The sequence below is a fragment of the Lithobates pipiens genome, unplaced genomic scaffold (assembly GCF_037356315.1).
Source record: "Lithobates pipiens isolate NorthernLeopardFrog02 unplaced genomic scaffold, aLitPip1_a1.2 Scaffold_23, whole genome shotgun sequence".
NCBI lineage: Eukaryota > Metazoa > Chordata > Amphibia > Anura > Ranidae > Lithobates > Lithobates pipiens.
In genome coordinates this window covers 86413430-86434347 of record NW_027507785.1, presented here as the reverse complement: position 1 = coordinate 86434347, position 20918 = coordinate 86413430, and the positions used below count along the sequence as shown (strand labels likewise).

Genomic DNA, 20918 nt, shown 5'->3' with positions numbered 1-20918 from the left:
TCATTTCTTTTGAGCTTGTATAAGTGCCCATCAGATGGTGTCTTGCTCACTAACAGTCCAGTTTCGGGTTCCTGCCAATGCTTGACCCTACTTAGGTGCAGCATTTTCTCTTGGTGCATTGTCCTTCCTTGTTCCATGACCAATCTCCGATTACCCTCCAACCCATCCCCTTCCCATTCAAACATCCCCACTACAGGAAGCTCCACAGGTCAAATGGCAGGCACCACAGCATGTTAAACCCAGCATATCATAAATACATTGCACGAAGAACACACTTGTCACTTGCCTACATGGAAACTGTTGGTGAGATGTGTGTGCTGAGTACCTGGGTCTGCATGCCTGTTGTGGCCATCAGGAGGGGTTCCCACTCTCCCTGTCTCCCTGTGGAAGGTTAATTTATTTTATATCATGGTGATTGCAGCAGAAGGAACTTATTCACACAAAGGTAGACAGAAACACCAAAAATGTCCTAGGTATACGAGAAAAAGGTTGGTAATTATGGTAGGAAGATCTCACTGCTGGAGTAGCAAAGAGCTATAAGAAGGTAGGGTTGATTTAGTCCACTAGGGTCCACATTTTGAGAACATTCAGAATTAATTGGCAGGTGCATCCACCCCCTTAGTTGACCTCCTTCTAACCTGTAATTGATCTACGTCGAACAGTTTGGCATTTCTTTTGACTTGTATGAAACAAAAGCCCATCAACACATGCTGTAAAAGTAGCAAAACTGGAGCAGTGGTGAGGTAAAGGTATGCTACAGTAGAGGCCAATATTTGGCAGGCTTTAATGGGCAAATGCAGCATGCTTCTGATGCCAATTTAAGAAACTCTGAAATGATTCAGAATTTATTCAAGGTGCATTTGACCTGCATTTGAATTACACTTGACCTGCTTCAAGCTGCATTGCTATTTCCATAGTCCAATAGGGAAACCGGGATGTTTCTAGAGTCCTAATAGATTAGGAGAGTCTCTGGGCACACAGATTAAAATGTTGAGGGGCTGGTGATGACCACTCTGGATCACATCCAAGACTCATATAATCTTTTCTACTTAAAAAAAATGAATTGGTGTTAAAACACATAATTGTATAAGACGATGCAATGTTTCAAAACCATGTAATACATAGAATGTATCAGCTCCATATGTTCATAAAAGAGACCCAGGGCACTCAATAGAATAAATAGAAACACTCCTGATCAAAAGCAAGCAAAAGTCCATTGACACTGGCTCTATAGCTTACTATGGTAATACTTATAGGGGCAAAGCCTAATACCTCGTACACACGATTGGACTTTCCGACAACAAAACCGCTGAATTTTGTCTGAAGGGTGTTGGCTCCAACTTGTCTTGCATATACATGGTCACACAAATGTTGGCCAACAATTACGAATTTAGTGATGTACTAGATATGTTACGTCGTTCTTCAGCTCTTTAGCACCACCCTTTTGGCTCCTTCTGCTAATTTTGTGTTAGTAGAAGTTTGGTGAGTGTTGATTCGCACTTTTCTTTTTTCGTGTTTTTCATTTTTCGCTTTTCAGTTTCGTTCATCAAGCAGACATGTTGCAGAATTGGAGGAGATAATGTGTTATTTATTATTGGCCTTGGAGTTATTGCTTTGACATAATTTTTTTGGTTGAATAATGATTTGATTTGGTATATTTTCTATATTTTTGGATGCATAGAATGCATTTTTTGGTTAAGTTCTGTTGGCAGATAGCATGTCTAATTTTTTTTTTAATGCACAATAAAAAAATTGTGGTGAATAATACTTGGCTATGTGTTTTACTTCAAATAACAATTTGAGAGTAGGCAGTTACATTTTAAAAAATGGAAATTGACAAGGGACACCAACATATTTGTATCTTTGATCTTAAAAACTACGGGATAATGGTGTTGTGGTAACTTGCACAAATTAAAAAAAAAATAATAATATTATTCTTGATATCACTAGAAAAAAAAAGCCTTTGAAAATGTGTTTGCAATAACTTCATCAGTATCACCAGTAAAGCAGCTTCATTATTATCCCATTAAAGAAGAAGAGAATTGTGCGCTGCATTTGGAGATTTCATAATTTGCCACGTCACGAATGTTAATTCTCCATTACAAACGCTAGATTACAAGACCGACCGCTTCTGCTTCCGAGCATGTGTGTTTGTACTTTGGACTTTTGTGCGACAGACTTGTGTACACATGATCGGAAAATCTGACAACACACATATTTTGGTGGAAAATTTGAAGACATACTAGCCAACATTTGTTGGCGGAAATTCCGACAACAATTGTCCGATGGAGCATACACATAGTCGGATTTTCCATCAAGAGCCTGACATCCAACATTTCCCATCGGAAAATCCGATCGTGTGTACGGGGCTTTAGAGTGTTTCTGTTTCTCATCCTGACTTTGCCTGAGTAGACCCTCTTTGTAAAAAAAGAAGGAAAGGCTAGGAGGAGTCTGAAGCTTCAAAGTGAATTTGGTAAAGCTCTAGAGAAGTACTCCATTCATGTACAAAGAGAGATAATGGAATGGGCGGAGACCAATCTGTAAGGGAAATTCAGCATTTTGAAGTGAATGGCTTAATAAGTCAATGTTATCACTTAAAATGTATTTCCAGGGCCAGGAAAAATCTTCTGTCTCAACTGTCATAGAGAAGGAATAACTCGTTAGATGAATGAGCAGAGCTAAAGCTTTCGGCATAGGCTGACAAAGTGAGGGAGAGACCAATTAGTGGAGTGTTGCAGTATTCAAGTAGTGAAATGACAAGAGAGGGGCAAGCATCTTGGTAGAGTCTTGTACAAGGAACAGACATATTGGAGATTAGTTACAAGGATAAAAGTGGCAGCCTTGTGTTAGGGACTGAAACTAGGGAATTATGCAGAAGAGGAAGAAAGAGGTGACACTTAGCTAGCAAGTGTGAGAAGTGGGTGTGACTATGCCAATGTTTAAAGAAATTGAGATATCTGGAATTTCATGGACATGTGAAAGAGGGAATGTAACTAATCTGCCTTGCATAAAATTTTACACTAAACCATATGGTAAGAAATAACAGTCCTACCATGGGTGATATAGAATATTATAAATGTAGTTACTGAGGAATGTGAATTGTGCCGATCATTCATAAAGTGATTGTAGGTCTCTAATCACTTTATTATGGCAGCTGTAGAACATTGATAGTCAAATGACTTTGAGGTAATGATGGATGGAAAAGGCATTAGAAGGCGGGCTAAGGTTAGAATGGGAAATGGAAGAGCAATATTTAATGAAATAAAAGAGAGTGAATTATATAGGGAGAGAAGAGAACACAGTAGAAAGGAACAGGCAGGATAAAATGGGAAAGGAAGAGAGTGAAGGTGAAGGGTGACAAGGTAAGAAGTAAAAAGGATATAAAAGAATTCTAACACAAGAATGGATATAAAGTAGAAGCAAAGAAAACCAAGTGTTTAGGGTATGAAGGAAACAGAACAAAAGAATTGCCAGGATGTACTGATGGGCAATAAGGACATATGAGGGGAAGAATAAGAATTCTAAGAGAAGCAGATAACAAATAAAGTTTGGCAATGGGAAAAAGAAGGTCATGAGAAAGGAAGAGTGAAAAGAGAAGAGTGGGGATTGGATGAAAAGAGAAAGCGAAAGAAGGGTAAAGATGGCAAGGGAACAGTAAAAATAGAAATGAAAGGACAGAAAGCATAAGGATAGAAATATAAGAGAATAAGGAGAATCGAGTAAATAGATTTACGAGGCAAAAAGGAAGGTAAAAAAGAAATTAAAGCTGAAAAAGGGAAAGGAAAGAAGGAAATAAGGGGAAAAGATAAAGTCAAGAACAAGCAAGAAGGATGAATAAGAAACACGTTATAATAGAAAGTAAAAGGAAGATTAGAAATAGGAGCAGTTCAAGAATTTAACTACTTGTTTGAAACTCAAGAATATATCCTCATTCAACAGCCCTAGTATTCTCCATATCTGTGCATTCTTTGTTAATTGGAATGAAATTAAACATGCTGATGCTAGCAGTAAGAATGCCAAATATTTCAGATACTTTACACAGATTTTGGAAATCTGGAAAAAGACTACTAGACAGACAATTAATATGTTTTTTCTAAAATCAATACAATTCAAAGGGTCACAATTATCAGAGCAGCCTTAACAATTGTCTCCTAAAAACTAGCTCTATGTGCTCTGATTTATAAGCATATTAAAGAAGTAAATAGCTGAATTTCGCATAATAGAATTCATGCATTTGCAACTTGGAAGCAAAATTTTTTGCAGGTACTTCAAAGTGGTAATTATTCAGTGTTTCGGGACATTCAAAAAAGGTAAAAATGTCCCTTAGGTCCTATACTTTAGAATAAAAGGATGACCTGCACTTATCAAGACCTTAAGGATTAAAAGTCCGAGAAAGCTACTTGTCCAAAGCTTTATAAATGCAAGGTTTGGAGTTTAAAGGGACAGTTTATCTACAACCGAAGTTACAGCTTTTTAATGGAATACTGAATCACCCAGCCTCATAGCTCAACAGGATGCAACAAGATCTCTCAAACTGAGGTCTGCCCCTCGATGGTAATGTTTTGAATTATTTTGTCTCCCTATTGCAATGAATGAAGTAAGATCCACCTGAAACAGATCCTTTTTTTGGATGAACTGGCTCTTTCAGCTGATCTTTTTTATTTTTTTTTATCTGGGCTCTGTTAATTCATCAATTTCTACATTTATACATATCTGAAACTTGCAGGTATCCGCATACTACACTAAATGAAAAACAAATACAAAAGACAAAAAAACAAGTGGAAGACTCTCCCTTTACTTTGTATTATCTGACACATGTGGAGGTTCCTCTATTCAACTATCATCAGCGTAAGTATATGGGAAGGTTCCCACATTAGAAACACTAACCCATAGCATAAACACTAGATACCATCCTTTTTTTAACCCTAAGATGTCATTTGGATTCCATTTTAAATATTCTGTGGCTTTAAAGGATTCCCCTGTGATGCCTCTGTACTCACCCAGGGAAGTCCTAGCACTATTCACATACCCCAGAACTTGTTTTTAAAGATGTTCTCTCTTACCTTCCTGAATATTATATATGAGAAAGGCATAGAGGAACCGGGATCTCTATGTCCATTTTGTAGCATGTACTTTAAAATAGATAGAGGCATTAAGTTGTGATGTTAATGCCTTATGTATTTGTAATCATAACAATGTTTGTGAGATGACTGGTATAGTGATACCTTGAGGAGGGCTTCCCTAAATATGTATGTTCTTTTAAGGCTATATCTTTTATACACCATTAATTAAAAATGGTATATGTTTAGAAATTTGGAGTTGTTATCCTTGGGTACCTCAAAAATCCAACACTATTTTTGTCTTTGGTTTTAGACTATAGCCAACAATCGATATTACCAGTAAATCAAGCCCACATTAATGTAAATTACACTAAATGACCAAACACTTGTGGAGACCTGACCATCATATTTTACGAACTTGTGGAACATCCAATTCCAAAACCACAGACATTATTATGAAGCCCGACTCCCTTTACAGCTATAACTGCATCTGCTCCTCTGGGAAGGCTTTCCACAAGATATTGGAGTGTATCTGTGAAAAGGTGTGCCCATTAGGCAAAGCCGCATTGTGAGGTTCAGCAATTGTTGATTGTGGCTCACAATCAACAATCCAATTAATTCCAAAGATATTCATCAGGGTTGAGATAAGGCGCTCTGTACAGCCCTGTCCATGCCAAACCCATCAAATCTTGCTCTTTATGGACTTGGCTTTGTTATGAGCTAGGAGGTGTGCCCACACAGGTTTAGGACACATAGGGGTTGATTTACTAAATGAAAATAGACTGTGCTCTTTGCAATTACACTCTGCAAGAGCAGTTGCTCCAGCACTTACTAAATGAGCAGAAGCTCTGCTGACTTCCATCATCCAATCGTGTGAAAGCACTTTTTTCTTTCTTTTTCTTGCATGTGATTGGGTACTCATTGCAAATTTAAAGCGGAGGTCCACCCTAAAATGGACCTTCCGCTCATCGGAATCCTCCCCCCCTCCGGCGCCACAATTGGCACCTTTCAGGGGGGAGGGGGGTGCAGTTACCTGGATAATCCAGGTAACTGCACCCACTTCCGGGATAGCTCTCTGCGGAAAGGGGCGTAGATTACGCCCCTTTCCGCAAGTGCCCGCCCCCTTCCGCAAGTGCCCCGCTGCCTGCTGGGAAACACACAGATCCCAGAGGCAGCGGGGACCGTCCTTATTGCGCAGCGCGACTCGCGCATGCGCAGTAGGGAACCGGGAAATGAAGCCGAAAGGCTCCATTTCCTGATTCCCATACCCAAGATGGCGGCGGCAGCACCCGAGTGACGATCTAGAGATCGGCTTCGGGTGCCGACATCGCGGGCGCGCTGGACAGGTAAGTGTCACTATTTTAAAAGTCAGCAGCTGCAGTATTTGTAGCTGCTGGCTTTAAAAAAAAAAAAAACGCGGAGTCCCGGCGGACTCCCGCTTTAAGTTTTACCTCATTTACCAAGCGCTGGAGCAGCTGCACTTGCAGGGTACACAGTCTATTTACCCTTAGTAAATCAACCCCATAGTGTATACATATTGGCTGTTCTTGCTTACAATGTTAGATATTACATTACATTAACGTACTATAGTTTCAGTATTGGGTGTTGGGCCTTCTACCTGACTTTTAAAAGAGTTCATGTAGATTCACTTAATGCCTTTCCTACTCTTGCTGCGAAGCCTGGCCATAGATTGGTCAAAATTAAATAGGGACTTGATGAATTTTGATCCATTTCAGGCCATTCCTCTTAATGATTGACTTTTGTCAGAAAAGGATATTGGAAAAAAAATCAATCAGCCAATCAGTTGCAGCGCTGGTCAGTTTATTCTGACAGCAAAGAAATACGTGGATGGGGGAATCAGCTCACTGGCTGATAGAAAAAAAATATTAGTCTCTGGCCACCCTTATACTCACCTTCCATTCACTCCCTTTGACCACCAGAGCAAACAACAAAGAGAAAAATCCCTGTGTGATTTTCAAGTCTGAGCTTACACAGGTCTGAGCTTACACAGGGCTAAGTACTTTCCCTTCACACTCATGTGGCAGAGTGAGTCACATGATCCCATACCCAAAAGTACACCATAATTCCCAATGTTCTAGAAGTGGAACAGGACAGTTGGAGTATTAAAGGGAAGGTTCATAAATGCAGTGTATGGGATTTCTTTTAAGAAAACCTAATGTTTTGTCCTGCATATACAAATGTCAATTTGGGTTAACGCTAAAATCCTGCTATTGGTTTGCGTATGAAAAAAACAATTGTCGCTCCTGCTGTAACCACTAGATGTCTTTCAATTTTTGAAAATTTTACAGGTTTTTTTTATCTAACAAATCACATTGTAGAACGCTTGATCTAGCAACTGCAACACTGACAACTTTCGACGAAGGCCTCTGAAATCAATAATGAGTTTAAAGGCAATTATGGATTATTATGTATGAATTCTGTCCTGGAATACAAATGTTTATTGAATTCCTATGTTAATTTTTCCCTCCTCTCACCGTGCGATTACCCCACAGCGAATACGTGCTTGTAGTGACCCCATAATAAATGTCATTAGACTTCTTAAAAGAAGCACAACCTGGGTGCTCTGTAACATTCTCAGTAAAACAGGTCATGCAGAATATATTAGAGAAGGAATTGTAGAAGTTAAAATCTATTTATGGCAAGAAAGAGTACTATAACAGCTTGTGGAATCCTGTGCCGAATAATTGCCAGAGCTACATGAAGTCCGTTGATATATAATGCCCAAGGTGTAATCAAGAATACATGCTTCAGACTAACAATCCATGTTGATAGAGAAAAACTTGGGCACTGGGGACCTCAGGATGAATAATGGAAAAGTCCTTCGTGACTACAAATTCAGATGTTCCTCGACAAAAGCGGCTCGGTAATTACAGGCTTCTCTAGGTTTTCTGTCAAGCACAGCCAAGTTTTAACACAGTCATTTGATCTTATTTGGGTTAATAAAAAAGAATTTGGGTTACTTATTAAGAGACATATGCTAGCATTTATTTTTCTTAGATGTTGATGAGCGATGGACACGTCTGGCAGAAAGCAATAATTTTCACTGTCAATAAAAATAAGCAAGGCTTTGACATCAGGTCATAAAGCTGAACCCCTGGCTGGCCTACAAGTATGAAATTGCCACCCACCCCCTCAGTATATATAAAATATGCTGTGAATTTTTGTCTAGGGAGAATCTAACAAAAGAATACCTTACATGGTTTGCAGCAGTTGGCATTCCAATCCTTCTCTTTTCAGTGGCAGAATATTGGAAGCCTTCTGCTTCATTGTGTATAATGCAAGGCCATTAGTAGACCAATATTGTCAGGGTCCTTCTAGAGCCTGGAGCAGTTCTGTTATGTCAGTTGATAGAGGGAAATAGCTCACCATTGGCTGACTCTGGGTCACAGTGGAGCGAAAGTAAGTGCATTCTTGTTATCCACAAGAGAAGTACAGGCAAAAAAGCTTTGGACATAGGAAACCACAGATGGCTCAGCTGTGTAAATCAATAAGCAGCAGGACAATTCTAAATAGCAAGACTAGGCCCAAATGTACTAAAACAAGAGCAGAGGCTGAGGTTTTACTACCATTACTAAAGAGGAAGTAAACCCTGATGGGTTTTACTTCCTCTTTGTTTCCCTGCCAAGGTAAAGCATAATGGGCTACTATGCATCGCATAGTAGCCCATTATGTGTCACTTACCTGACACAGGAGTCCCCTCTTCCACAAAGTGTCCATCTTCCTTCCAGCTATCGTGGCTGTGGCACTGTGATTGGCCGGAGCTGCAATGTCGTCACTCCCGCACATACGCATGGGAGCCGCAATTAACTGCATGATCGCTGTTAGCAGTGGTACGCTCAGTACACCTGCACGCCGCTGTCTACGGCACATGGGCCATAGACAGCTGTGCCTGTCTTTTGCAAATATCTCCTAAACCGTGTAGGTTTAGGAGATATTTCTTGCACCTACAGGTAAGCCTTAATTTAGGCTTACCTGTAGGTAAATGTGGTCTGTAAGGGTTTACAACCTCTTTAAGATACTGCAAAGGACATGGCAGTGTAACATTGGCCAGCAGCAGGACGGTTTTAAATAAAGTGGTTGTAAACCCTTACATATACTCACTAAAGTGACTGGCCTCTGGCGATACACAGAGATGAAATAATCTTCCAACATAAGTTATACCTATTTATCTGTAGTCTTCTCTTTTGTACATTCGTTCAAAGTGCAGAATTGATAAAAATTGTCTGAGCTGTCAAAAAAAAGGGGGGACGGAGAGCTGAAAGTGATTGTAAAGTCTTGCTTTTTTTTAACAAACATGTCCAAACTTATCTGCCCTGTGTAGTGGTTTTGCACAGAGTGCCCTGGATCCTCCTCTTCTTGGGTCCCACTTCAGCTCTCCTGGCCCCTCCCTCCTGTTGAGTGCCCCCACCCCAGGCTTGCTATGGGGGCACACGAGCTGAGCCACAGCTCCCTGTGTCCATTCAGACACAGAGCCTCGGCCTGGCCCTGTCCCCTCACAGCACACAGGAACAGTGCTGAGGCTATCAATCACAGGCTTCATACTGGAGATCCTGCCCCTGTCATCTTCTTTTTCTTGGTGTCAAGAAAACCTGTAAGAAGTGATTCATGCTGATAGCAGAAGAATGAAGCAGCAGACAGAAATCACACTTAGCTCGGTAAATTAAAACACTTACACACTATAGAGGGATATGCTTTGTTGATATTTCATGTCTGAGGTTTACAATCACTTTAGGGATAATAGGTCTAACTGGTGTAAGCTTAAGTTTTGTTTATTCTATGAGTAATATAATATAAGGTGATTTATTTTAACATTGTCCTTGCACTTTTTTTTTTCCCAACAATACAACTTCACAAATAGATGATCAGTAACAAATGAGTGCTTCACTTTCAGTACTCCAAACTCCACTTCTGGTTAGTGTCTGAGCCTAAAGGGAGAGTGACATCACACCCTTGGTCATGTGACAGTGCTTTGGCCCAGGGGATAGCAGCCAGACCCAAACTCACATTCTCCTCTACAAACTGGTATTTTGGGCTGGCTAAGGTAGAGGAAAGAATGGTGGGGGATTACTGGTGAGTAACAAAGGTTTAGGGGGCCTTTCACAGACACCACAGGGTTGATTTGCTAAAGGCAAATAGACTGTGGAGGAGATTTACTAAAACTACTGCACTCAAGATCTGGTGAAGCGGTGCATAATAGCCAATCAGCTTCTAACTTCAGCTTGTTCAATAAAGCTTTGGCAATAAAACCTGGAAGCTGATTGGTTTCTATGCAGAGCTGCACCAGATTGTGCACTCTTCAGCTTTAGTAAATAACCCCCTGTGTACTTTGCAAAGTGCAGTTGCACGTGACTGGATATTCTTTGCAAACTGAAGCTTTACCTCATTTACTAAGCTCGGGAGCAACTGCGCTTGCAGAGTAGTGATGGCCGAACGGTTCGCCCGGCGGTCGTTTCGCGGCGAATTTCCGACATTCGCGGTCCGCACGTTCGAACGCCTTTTTCCGTCGTTCGCCGCGGCGGACTTACGTGTTTAATGTATACAAGAACTTTAACCTTTGGTGACACGTTTATCATGTGATACAGGACAGCCAATTGAGACATGACAGCACATGGACACTTGTACATTCCCCCTAACCTATAAATACACCCGATCCGGTGGCCATTTTACATTCTTTCTTCTGTTAAGATAGGGACAGGTTCCTGTGTGGAGTAGGGAGAGATAAACCACTAGCTATTTGGTACACAAAAGTTCTTTTCAGGACTGGTATAGGTGTTAGGTGTTGATAGGTTTGCTGTGCTGCTGATTCTTGCAGCAGCCTGAGTGTCTTTTGTTAGTTTAGAGAAAGGGAAAGGACGGTGTATGCTACAGGGACAGCCAGATTAGTCTTTCATCATCATCATCATCATCATCATCATTAGCTGTTACTATCAAGGTCCACAAAAGAGCTGTTCCAGTAACCACTAATCGTTCTCTTTTTTTGCCAATTTGTATAGGGACAGGAAGGAAGCAGTGTTGTCAGGCAGTGAGGGTAATTTTAAAGACTTGCTGTTATTATTAGTTCCACAAAGGTTCTTTTCAGGACTGGTATCAGTGGTACAGTAATAGGCTTGTACATGTATAATATTCTTTCTTCCAAATATAGAAAGGATATTATACTTGACTGCTGCCCTTCTGCTGCAGTCTGCTAAACATTCACAACTCACTTGTTCCACAAAAGTTCTTATAAGGACTGGTAACTTGGTATAGGGTGCTACGGTACATAGGCTTGAGTGCGGTACAGTCTGCTGTTCTGTAAGGACCGCTATCGGTCCACAATAGATAGGGTTGACGTGCACCACTGCTGACCGCTGCCCTATACTGCAGCAGTCCTTCAGCGGTATAGGGACTGACGTACAGTCTGCTAATCACTAATACACAACCTGCTTGGTCCACAAAAGTTCTTATAAGGACTGGTAACTTGGTATAGGGTGCTACGGTACATAGGCTTGAGTGCGGTACAGTCTGCTGTTCTGTAAGGACCGCTATAGGTCCACAATAGATAGGGTTGACGTGCACCACTGCTGACCGCTCACCTATACTGCAGCAGTCCTTCAGCGGTATAGGGACTAAGAGTTTTGTCACAGGGTCATTTAAAAAATGACATGCAGAGGAAGAGGCAGGCCCTTCCGCAGGGGTGGTAGGGGTAGGGCAGGAGCAACAGGCTTGAGCCAAAGTGGGAAGTTGCAGAAGGTGCGTTCAATTACTTTAAAGGATGCACCAGACTTGGTTGAGTGGCTCGCTCAGCCTTACTCTTCTGCACCCTCCTCATCCTCTCGATCTGCACCCTCTTCTTCACTCTCTGCTATGTGCACCCCCAAAGACACTACCACCAACAACACGACCACCACCACCACCACCACATACCTTCCGCTTGAGTCACTGGAATTATTTTCCGATCCATATCAAGAGGACATTTCTGATGCGCAGCCACTCTTGGTATTGGATCAGGAAGAGGAGGTAGCAACAAGCGCTACTCAGCAGTCTGACGCCAGTACCCAGATCAGCCCAAGGAGGAGGTTGGTCCCCGGTGTTGCTGCCTACTCCGAGATCTCTACTTATAGCGGTGGGGAAGGTGACGTTGATGATGACGTGTCTAGTGATGTCACGTGGGTGCCCACAAGAGAGGAAGAGGAGGGGAGTTCAGAGGGAGATATGGACCAGCAGATAGGGAGGAGAAGCAGCAATGACTTACATTGCACAGCAGGGACAAAGCAGACTGCAAATGTATCAGGAGCGAGTCATCGACCATGTACGGTCACATCTGGCGCTCCCAGGACACCGGCACATGGCTCCGCAGTGTGGGCTTTTTTTAACGTGTCCGCTGCTGACAATAGCGTTGCCATCTGCAATCTTTGCAGTCAACGCGTTAGTCGCGGTAAGCCCAATACTCACCTAGGGACGACCGCCTTAAGAAGGCACATGAGCAGCCATCACCGAGCCCAGTGGGAGCAACGGAACACACAAAGCCACACTGCAGGCTCTCACCGTCCAGCCTCGTCTTCTACTTCTCCTTCTCCTCTCTCCTCACAATTGTCCTCCACTCCACCTTCCATCACGCCAAGCTCACATTTTTCTGCAAAAAGGCAGGCTTCCGTGGGCCTAATGTTTGAGCGTAAAAAAATGATGATGCCGGATAACCCTCTTGCCCAACGGTTGGCGGCTGGCTTGTCAGAACTCATAGCCCGCCAACTACTGCCATATAAACTGGTGGACTCGGAGGCCTTTCGCAAATTTGTGGCCATTGGAACACCACAATGGAAGGTCCCAGGAAGGAAGTATTTCTCAGAGAAGGGCATCCCAGAGCTATATGGCCATGTTCAGCGGCAAGTGAATGTATCTCTGGCACACAGTGTCGGTGCCAAGATACATCTGACCACAGACACGTGGTCTAGCAAACACGGGCAGGGAAGGTATATCAGTTTTACTGCCCACTGGGTGAACCTTCTGACGGCCGTCAAGCATGTAACCCGTGGCACCCGTGTAGATTTGGTTTTACCGCCACGGATTGCATGCAGGCCTGACTCTTCTTCTCCTCCTCCTACTCCATCCTCCTCCCTCTCCTCCTCAGCTGCCTCCTCCTTTTCCGCTGCTAGCGTCTCTTCCACTGCACCGCCCAAGCTCCCCAGAACCTATTCCACATGCCAGGTGAGACGTTGCCATGCCGTGCTGCGTCTGTTGTGCCTGGAAGCAAAGAGCCACACTGGCCCGGCACTCCTTTCAGCTTTGCGTTCACAGGCAGATGAGTGGCTAACACCGCTCAATTTGACAGTTGGTAAAGTGGTGTGTGACAACGGTGCCAATCTGCTTAGCGCATTGAAACAGGGCAAAATCACGCACGTGCCGTGCATGGCACACGTCTTAAACTTGGTCGTGCAGCGATTCCTTGTCAAATACCCTGGGGTCCAGGACATCTTGCGGCAGGCAAGGAAAATCTCGGCCCATTTCAGAAGATCTTACACGGCCATGGCTCGCCTTGCTGACATTCAGCGGCGACACCATCTGCCGGTCAGACGTCTTATTTGCGATTGCCCGACGCGATGGAACTCAACCTTCTATATGCTTGATAGGCTGCTCCAGCAGAAACGTGCAGTTAACGTCTACCTGTATGAACTCTGCGAAAGAAACGGTTCTGGGGAGCTGGGTTTTTTTTCACCGCGCCAGTGGCTGCTCATGCGCGACACATGCAGACTTCTGCGGCCATTTGAGGAGATCACCAAACTGGTCAGTCGCAGCCATGGCGCCATCAGTGACATGGTACCTTATGCCTTCTTTCTGGAGCGTGCATTGCGTCGTGTCATTGATCAGGCTGTGGAGGAGCAGGAGCGGGAAGATGAGGAAGTCGCAATGCTGGATGAATTCCCAGGGGGGGCTACTCTATCTGAGACAAGTCAACAACAGGAGTCTGATGAGGAGTCAGAGGAGGATGGTGCCGGGGCGGATGAGCAGGAGCAAGAAGAGCATGCTTTAAACCTTTCTGGGATCCCTGTTGTGCGAGGATGGGGAGAGGAGAATGAAGAGGACGACATTATCCTGGATGATGAGCAGGAGCCAGGCCACCACACCGCTTCCACTTTAGTGCAAATGGGGGCCTTCATGCTCCAGTGTTTTAATAGGGACCCCCGTATAAAAAGCATGAGGGTCAAGGACCAGTACTGGGTGGCAACGTACTTAGACCCCCGGTACAAACACAAAATGGCGGAAATGTTACCGCCGTCGCAGAGGGCTGTCAGAATGCAGCACTTCCAGGCCTTGCTTCGAGAAATGCTGCATTCTGCTTTTGCGTGCGCTGGCAGAGGAGCAATTCCCACTCCCAGAGAAGGATTTGCGGGTACCAATCCAACAGCGCCTGCAAGAAGAGGCCGGTTTGAAGATGTGTTGGTGACTTCGGATATGAGGTCATTCTTTCAGCCGACCCATCGACAGGTGTCATCCGGATCCAGCATCAGGGAACGCCTAGACCGTCAGGTGTCCGACTACATTGGGTTAACGGCCGATGTGGACGCTCTGAGGAGTGATGAACCCCTAGACTACTGGGTGGGCAGGCTTGACCTCTGGCCAGAGCTTGCCCAATTTGCAATCGAACTGTTGGCTTGCCCCTCATCCAGTGTCCTGTCCGAAAGGACGTTCAGCGCAGCAGGGGGGATTGTGACCGATAAGCGTACTCGCCTAGCTCACCACAGTGTTAACTACCTCACATTTCTAAAAATGAATGAGGCATGGATCTCGGAGGAATTCAACACATGTGACCAGTAGACCATGTATATGTCTATAAACTATTTTTTTAATCAAGCACACAGACCTTCTTAATTCATTTGGCTCACTTCCTTGACCCAAAAAAGCACACCGTACTATATGCCCCTACCCTCCTCTTTGAAGAGGTTGAGCGGTGTCATATTTCTACTGGGGCTGCTTATGATATCCCTGTGCTGTGCTGACTTCCTCCTGGGGGTTCTTATTATGAAGGGATCACACTATCCCTGTGCTGTGCTGACTTCCTCCTGGGGGTTCTTATTATGAGGGGATCACACCATCCCTGTGCTGTGCTGACTTCCTCCTGGGGCTGCTTACGGTGCTGCTGTCAGTGCTGTATGTCACGGTGCTGCTGTCAGCGCTGTATGTCACGGTGCTGCTGTCAGCGCTGTATGTCACGGTGCTGCTGTCAGCGCTGTATGTCACGGTGCTGCTGTCAGCGCTGTATGTCACGGTGCTGCTGTCAGCGCTGTATGTCACGGTGCTGCTGTCAGCGCTGTATGTCACGGTGCTGCTGTCAGCGCTGTATGTCACGGTGCTGCTGTCAGCGCTGTATGTCACGGTGCTGCTGTCAGCGCTGTATGTCACGGTGCTGCTGTCAGCGCTGTATGTCACGGTGCTGCTGTCAGTGCTCTGTATTACGGTGCTGCTGTCAGATGCCTCTATCACGGTGCATGTGTCATTCCGGTATGTCACGCTGCTGGTGATCATCTCCTGCACCCTCTTCTTTGCCTACCCTGGTCCCTGACCTTCCCTCTCCTCCATTGCCTTCATTAGCTCCATAGTCCTGAATTGTTAGAACAATTTCCCAAATAAAATAAAAATGCTTGTAGTTATCGATCCCAAATTCACCTCATACATGTATTATGTCATTGTCCAGATGGTGGGACTACGTTTTACCCCCTAATAATTACCACGTGGCCGCAAATTCGACATGAAGGTTTGCAAAGTTCGCCTCCCATTGAAGTCAATGGGGCCCGCGGCGAACGGTCGGTTTCGCGAACGTTTGGGTCCGTTCGCATTTCGCGTTCGCGAAACGTCCCGTCGGAAGTTCGTCCATCACTATTGCAGAGTTCAATTGCAGAGTTCAAAGTGCACAGTCTGTTTGCCTTTAGTAAATCAACCCCCTATCACGCTGCTCTTCTCATTGGGGGTTATTTACGAAAGGCAAATCCCCTTTGCACTACAAGTGCAAACTACAAGTGCAAAGTGCACTTGAAATTGCACTGAAAGTGCACTTGGAAGTAAAGTCGCTGTAGATCTGAGGGGGACATGCAAGGAAAATAAAAAACGGCATTTTAGCTTGCACATGATTGGATGATAAAATCAGCAGAGCTTCCCCTCATTTCAGATCTACCCCTCAGATTTAAAGCGACTGCACTTCCAAGTTCTCTTTGCACTTGTAGTTTGCACTTGTAGTGCAAAGTGGATTTGCCTTTTCGTAAATAACTCCCATTGCCTCCTTAAGTGAGATAGTATGTTGCATTTTGTTATATCAGCAATAAGAAAAAGCAGCAAGAGAAAAATAAAAGTCATCAATTTTCTAATTAGCTGATCACATGCTATTCTCATAATACAGTTATAATTGTTCCTTATGTCACTATTACATACAGCGATTTACTCACGCTGCATAATATCTTTAAATGTGACAATTCTGTCATCTCCTGACAATGGAAAAGAAAAAAGATGATCCTGATCTCCCAGTGACAAAATCTATATACTGCATTCTTGTCGTGGCGCCAGTTAATCACGTCGTTCCTTTTAGGGGCTTTTGTTGTATGCCCGTTATTGGATGTTGTAATGAGAGAGCGACTAAATGAAACTAATGACCCAGTTGAAGTAGCTGTAAAGTGACAAATCAGTATAGTCAGAATTAAAGAAAGATTCATTAGGGATAGAAGTATTCTAGTTAGCAAGCTCTGCGTCATTTTACCTGGTTCATTATTTTTTGTCCAGAAACTTGTTATGCAAAAAAAAATTAATAATAATAATAATAATGCTTGTATCAGATACAAAAGACACGTCATCAAAAAATGTATATTTAACCTGCACTCCAACAATTTATAAAGGTTTAAATTAATGTCACTCTGTATTAAAAAAATAAATTATTAAATAGACTTGTAAATGTAAGCAGTACAGTATTGGCCAGCAGGATAGTTTTAATTAAGAATAATAAGTCTAATTGGTATATACCTAACTTTTAATATAATGTGAAGTAATTTAGTTGCATTTCTTGCATTTAGATTTTTTTTTTATTTTTTTTTATATAAATAAAGCAGCCAACAAGGCAATGCAATATAAAACAGTAGTCACATCTCACAAATAAAAAACAAAAAAAAAATATATAAAAAGTAACTGTTAGGGCATATGATACCAGAAATGTCATATGAATAACAGCTACATACATATAAGTAAAGGAGGGAGTTTTTATTTTAATTTATTTCAACAACGCAATTTCAAGATCAGATAGTCAGTAACAACTGAGAGCTCCACTTTGAGCACCCAAAACTCCTGCCGGATAGTGTTGGGGCCTAGAAGGAGAGTATCTCCTCCTTGTTCATGTGACAATGGGGTTTATTTATTAAAGCTGGAGAGTGCAAAATCATGCTCACTTCTGCATAGAAACCAATCAGCTTCTAACCTTAGCTTGTTCACTTAAGCTTTTGCAATAAAACCTGGAAGCTGATAGCTTTATATGCAGAAGTGAACCTGATGTTGCACTCTCTAGGTTTAGTAAATAAACTCCATTGTGTACTTGAATTTGACTGGTTTACTAAAGGCAATTAGACTGTGCAGTTTTGCAAAGTGCACTCTTAAAGAGCAGTTGCTCCAGAGCTTACTTAATGAGCAAAAGATCTGCTGACTTCCATCATCCAATCATGTGCGAGCAAAAATGCAGTTTTAAAAAAATAATTCCTGGCATGTGATTGGGTATTCTTTGCAAAGTGAAGCTTTACCTCATTTACTAAGCTCTGGCGCAACTGCACTTTGCAAAGTGCACAGCCTATTTGTCTTTAGTAAATCAACCCCTAAGTATTACCTCTGAACACTAGAACTCAGAGAAGGGATGGAAGAAGCAGCATAAGACCCCAACCAGGTGTGTCACAATGCAAGGCGCAAGTGGATTTGACTTTTGTAAATAACCCCCCATGCCTCACTACATGCCTCTGTTGGGAAAAAAAACCTGTAATTTTGTATGGCGCCTGTGCAAAATGAGTATACCAATACTGCAAGATTATTTTATTTTAAACTGCAGTTTAGGTAAGAGATTTCCCTAAAGGTAATGGTGATGCCTTCCCAGGAGGCATCTGTGTGACCAGGGCTATGTCACCAGTGCCTTCAGGGGAATCCAGGAAGTAGAAGACAAAAAAGGTAAGTAAAGCAAAAAAAAAAAAAAGTTTAAAAAGTGTTAGGCGATTTCATATCAGCATGCAAAGATGCATGCTGATGTGAAATTTAGGAAAAGGGGGGGTTGGGTCTGCTTTAAGCCACTCAAGGAGTAGGGGGAACATTTAAAGGACAACTTCACTAAAGCAAAGTTGTTCTATAACGCTAACACTTGACTGGCAGCATAGCAATGAGCGTCAGCTTCATCTTCCCGTTCCCGTAGCTCTGATCAAGCAGCCCTTGTGTATTTTGAAAATTGAATAATTTCCCTAAGCTGAGCATCTGAGAACCAAAAGTAAAAAAAAAGTAGAAAAATAAAAAGCGCACTATTAAAAAGCGCACTATTAAGGCTACCCTGGGATGTCTAAATATATTTATCCCAGCAAGAACCTCTACTTGCTCTTCAGGTGCGGAAAAATCTAAATGATGTGAACGGAGCATCAAATTCTTCTCATCTGTCAAAGTAGCGGATTATTTCTTGAGAGACTGAAATTGGCTGCCTGGGATCAGCTCACCATCAATCTTACTCAGGTAAGGTATGGCATAGCTGCCGAAAAAGAGGTACGCGGCAGGGGGAGCATTGCAGATCCTAAACAGGTGATGAAGCAGATGTAAAAGCTTCACTCTATCTGGATCGGGCGTTCTGAATGAAAGATATGTCATCTTTCACATTTCTCCTCTACTTGGTATGCACTTAGTGTCTTCCAGATCCTGCTTCATAAAAGAGGTCATTTTTCAGGCTTAGGTAAATGCAGCTGAGCTACAGGCCCGCTCGTTTCCCTGTTCGCGGCTGATAATACCACTCGTTTAAGCTGGTTTTACAAAGTGGAGTTTGTGTTTCCTGTTGGTAATGCATGTTTATTTATTGGGAGGTAAGTGGGAGGTGAGGCTGGAAGCAGTGACGCAGAGGACAGTATCAAGGTCTTCTCTGGCAAAACAAAAAAAAATGGATCCCAAATTATTAGTGGTGAAGAAAACTTGAAATAGATACTGTAGGGCTGCTACCAATTCTGATATCCCTTCTAAAAATGATAGCTGCCTGGCTGTTTCCAGCTTGGATTCTTTCTGGGCAAGTGACCTGGAATAAGCATGTAGCAAGCAAAGTCAAAACTCCTGTTTGCATGATTGTTTCAATTCAGTGATTATGCTGAACTCAAGGAATGTTCTTCACCTGCGACCTATAGCTTACCTACTACCTTCTCAACCCTATGTCTATCCAGAGTCCTACTAAAAAGTATGTATCAACTTTAACTGCTGCCATGAAAAAAGTCAGCTATCATATTTTTGAGAAGACTTTGTCCTCTGTGCTCACCCATGACGACTAAGGCTATTGCCGAAACGCGTCAGTTTTCTTTTATTGTCCCTCGGATGTATCAATAAATGACACTTCAAGGATTACAGTGTTGCCGGCTCTTCCTAATACTGCTCACCCATGACATCACAGCTTATATGGCCAAATGCATATAAATGCCGATTAGAGGCATTCAGTCACTACTTAGATCTACAAAATATAAAGGACTTGATACTATTCTGTTCCACACATGCATTTTTACCAAAATTGCATTTTTTAGGGAAATCTCTTTAGGTAGGTATGGTATAGGGCCGGGGTAGGCAACCTCGGTCCTCCAGCTGTGGTGCAACTACTAATCCTATCATGCCTCTGCCTCTAGGAGTTATGCCTGGGATTTTCAGGGTCTTGCAATGTCTCGTGGAACGTGTAGTTTCAAAACAGCTGGAGGGCCGAGGTTGCCTACCCCTGGTATAGGGGGTCACAGCAAAACCAGACTGCAGATACCTCACTCACAGCCCAATCAATTAATCATTAACCAGCCACATTTATATTCATTTGTTGAATGGCTGACATACACAACTGCATTATGAAGCTGGTGTCTGCTGGCTTGTCAATACATCGAGGCCAGTATAGGTATTTATTTCTCGTACAGCTGATGAACTTTATGAAACCACATTATGTTCCTCACATGGCTAAGACTACGGTCATCAATCAAAAATCAGCCGCTGGCTATTGACTGGAGATCCTTGAGAATATCATGTATTATTAATCATCTTATGACTCCCACACCTGGTTGGCCTTCCTACAGAGTACAGCTTCCTTTTTGTAGGCGTTTGGAAAATTTGTAAGTTTTCACTAACCCTCTTTAGAAATAAGAATGAAATGATTTTGCTTCTAATAATTACAGTTACTATATGATGTAGAACCAGGTTGTTATGAACTAAAAAACATAAAAATCTAGCATTATTGCATACCAAAGAAACTTACAATTCAACTCCAGGAAAAACTTTGTTATTCTGGTTTTGGATAGATTGGTGAAGGGAAAAAACCAGTGCAAATGTTTTATTTTTTGCTCAATTTCTCTAGGGGTGAACACATTTCCTATATTCAACTGATCCTTTCATCTTCCAGAAAACAGTACTTCACTGTGCCCTGATGTCTTCATGTCCACATCTATTGCCTTGTACACGCGGTCGGACATTCCGACAACAAAATCCATCAGATTTTTTCCGAAGGATTTTGTGCCAAACTTGTCTTGCATACACAAGGTCGGACAAAGTTGTCGGAAAATCCGATCATTCTTAACAAAGTGACGTACAACGCGTACGTCGGGACTATAAACAGGCCAGTAGCCAATAGCTTTCGTTTCG

At 42.7% G+C, this 20918-nt stretch overlaps 1 protein-coding gene across 3 annotated transcripts in view; it reads right to left on the bottom strand.

Moving 5' to 3' along the window:
* TAFA1 (TAFA chemokine like family member 1) overlaps positions 1–20918 on the bottom strand; it is a 636784-nt gene that overhangs the window by 599372 nt on the left and 16494 nt on the right. The gene's annotated exons all lie outside the window — the stretch shown is intronic.